The 3480-nt window shown below is 43.3% G+C and overlaps 1 protein-coding gene across 1 annotated transcript in view; it reads left to right on the forward strand.

The window, feature by feature from the left end:
* Window positions 1-3480, forward strand: part of CFHR2 (complement factor H related 2) — a 19464-nt gene that overhangs the window by 14024 nt on the left and 1960 nt on the right. The window lies entirely within an intron of this gene.

The raw sequence follows: 3480 nt of genomic DNA on the forward strand, positions 1-3480 counted from the left end.
CCCAGGCTGGAGTGCAGTGGCCGGATCTCAGCTCACTGCAAGCTCCGCCTCCCGGGTTCAGCTATTCTCCTGCCTCAGCCTCCGGAGTAGCTGGGACTACAGGCGCCCGCCACCTCGCCCGGCTAGTTTTTTTGTATTTTTTAGTAGAGACGGGGTTTCACCGTGTTAGCCAGGATGGTCTCGATCTCCTGACCTCGTGATCCGCCCGTCTCGGCCTCCCAAAGTGCTGGGACGAAGATGGGTTTTTTAAAAAGTCTTTGATATTTAGTTACCCATTTGTAAAATTGGGATTAATTTGCTTTATAATTTCCCTCCCCTCCCCATACGAGTGAAATTGGCCAAAAGAAAGGGGCTACAGTCCCCATGCAAGTTGAAAACCCAGCAGGGCACTCATTAAATCTTAAATCTCCAAAAATGGTCTCCTTTGACTCCTTGTCTCACATCCAGGACACACTGATGCAAGGGGTAGACTTCCAAGGCCTTGGGTAGCTCCACTTCTGTGGCTTTGCAGGGTTCAGCCCCCAGGGCTGCTCTCATGGGCTGGCATTGAGTGCCTGTGGCCTTTCCAGGTGCATAGTACAAGCTGTTGGCTTATCTACCATTCTGTGGTCTGGAGGAGAATAGCCCCCTATGCAAAGCTCCACTCGGCAGTGCCTCAGTGGTGACTTTGTATGGGGGTTCCAACCCTACATTTCCCTTCCACACTACCCTAGCAGAGGTTCTCCATGAGGACTCCGCCCCTGCAGACTTTTGCCTCGACATGCAGGAATTTCCATACAACCTCAGAAATCCAGGCAGAGGTTCCCACTTGGAACCAAAAAAAAAGCTCAAAATCTTATCTTCTGTGCACCCACAGGCACAACACCATGTGGAAGCTGCCGAGGTTCAAGGTTTGCACCTTCTGAAAAAATGACATGAGCTGTATCTTGGCCCCATTTAGCCACAGCTGGAGCTGGAGCAGCTAGGACTCAGCAGGGCACCAGGTCCTGAGGCTGCACACAGCCGCAGGGCCCAGGCCCATGAAACTATTTTTCCTCCTAGGCCTGTGATGGGAAAGCCTCAAAGATCTCTGACATGCCCTAGAGTCATTTTCGCCATTGTCATAGGCTATTAACATTTGGCTCCTTGTTACTTATGCAAATTTCTGCAGCAGGCTTGAATTACTCCCCAGAATATTAGTTTTTCTCTTCTACTACATGGTCAGGCTACAAATTTTGCAAACGTTTATACTCTGTCACTCTTGAATATTTTGCTGCTTAGAAATTTCCTACTCTAGTTACCCTAAATCATCTCTCTCAACTTCAAAGTTCCACAGATCTCTAAGGCAGGGGCAAATTGCCACTAATCTCTTTGCTACAGCATAGCAAGAGTGACCTTTGCTCCAGTTCCCAATGAGTTTCTCATCTCCATCTCAGACCACCTCGGCCTGGACTTCATTGTCCATATCACTATAAGCATTTTGGTCAAAACCGCTGAACAAGTCTCAAGGGGGTTCCAAACTTTCCCTCATCTTCCTGTCTTCTTCTGAGCCCCCTAAGCTGTTCCAACCTCTGCCTATTACCCAGTTCCAAAGTCACTTACACATTTTCAGGTATCTTCATAGCAGTGCCCACTGTACCAATTGACTATATTAGTCCATTCTCACACTGCTATAAAGAACTTCTCCAACCTGGGTAATGTATTAATAAAGTAGGTTTGGCCAGACATGGTGGCTCACACCTGTAATCCTAGCACTTTGGGAGACTAGGGCAGACGAATCACTTGAGGTCAGGAGTTTGAGACTAGCCTGGCCCACATGGTGAAACTCTGTCTTTACTAAAATATAAAAATTAGCTGGGCATGGTGGTGCACACCTGTAATCCCAGCTACTCAGGAGGATGAGGGAAGAGAATCGCTTGAGCTGGAGAGGCAGAGGCTGCAGTGAGCCGAGATAGTGCCACTGCACTGCAGTCTGGGCAACAAAGTGAGACTCCGTCTCAAAATAATAATAATAATAAATAAATAAAATAGGTTTAATTGACTCACAGTTCCACATGGCTGTGGCTTCAGAAAACTTACAATCATGGCAGAAGGGGAGGCAGGCACTTTCTTCACAAGGCAGCAGGAGAGAGACAAGTGAGTGAAGGAGGAACTTCCAAACACTTACAAAACCATCAGATCTTTTGAGAACTCACTCACTATCATGAGAACAGCATGGGGGAAGCCATCCCCATGATCCAACCACCCCCCACCATGTCTCTGCCTCAATACCTGGGGATCACAATTCAAGATAAGATGTGAGTGGGGACACAAAGCCTAACTATATCAGGTGGCAAGTATGTGCGATAAATGATGTGAATGCAAAAAAGAGTAATTTCAAGCGCTCCAGCTACCAGTATCTCCTCAGGCTTCTAATATCATTCCCTTCTTATATTTTGAATAGATTTGGAACAATTTAATGTAATTAAGTCAAAATAGCTGATATATTTTTTCAAGTTATGAGAAAAATATTGTACAGTATAGGTTGGTTCTACATGTCACTATTAGTTTATGTCTTATGGTCAATCTTGGAAGTGTTCAGTCATTTTTTTTTTTATTGTTTTCAGTCCGGTACTTTTCTCTTCTTTTCTGGATCGCCTCTCCTTATTTGTTGTTGTTTGTTGTATTCTAAAGGTCTCTGAAGCTCAGTTCACCTTTCTGTTTTTAGTCTATTTTCAGACTGGGTAATTAATATTGCTCTGTATTGAAGTTCATGAATTTATTCATCTGTCAACTCCCAATGTATTATTAAGCCTATCAAGTGGTTGTTTTTTAATTCTTGTTTTACTATTTGGGTTTATAATTCCTACTGGACTTTTCAAAGCATCATCAATTTCAACATCTGTGTCTTCTTAGTGTTGTCTTCTGTTATTAATAATTGTCTTTTCTATATTGAGGGTTTCCTGGTCCTTAATATGAGTAATTTTTAAATTTATTCTAGATATTTTAGGTGTTATATTTTGAGTACTGGATTGCAAAAAGTCTTATTTGGCAGCTTCCATTGCTGCCATGCTGGGTATAAGCCCAGGTTTCCCACTTGGCTTCTGCTGACATCATGGGAAAAGGGAGAGGTGTCTTGTTACTTGACCATGTAGATGAAAGTTTAGGTTCCACAGTTGACCTCTGTTTATCTGGGAGTGTGGAGGGTGGTCATTGGCTTCTTAGGACCTTTCCTACAGTATGTAAGTTATTGGTAAAAATTCTTTTCCTGGGCTTTTGGGTATAGAAAGTAGGCTCTTCTGGGGATTTTCTTTTTTTATCTGAACCTCATTTTAATACTGGGTTGCAGTCTTCTCCAGTGTCCTAACCAGGATACACAGGAGTCCAAAAGAAAACCCACATGACCCTGCTGTGTCATCCCTTGAGTCCTGAAGTCTCTAGCTAGATCAAAGTCTCTATATCTTTCAGAGTCTTCTTATGTTCTTTTTTTTTTTTTTTTTTTTTTTTTTTTTTTTTTTTTTT

The sequence above is a fragment of the Rhinopithecus bieti genome, unplaced genomic scaffold (assembly GCF_001698545.2).
Source record: "Rhinopithecus bieti isolate Rb0 unplaced genomic scaffold, ASM169854v2 scaffold_74548, whole genome shotgun sequence".
Lineage (NCBI taxonomy): Eukaryota > Metazoa > Chordata > Mammalia > Primates > Cercopithecidae > Rhinopithecus > Rhinopithecus bieti.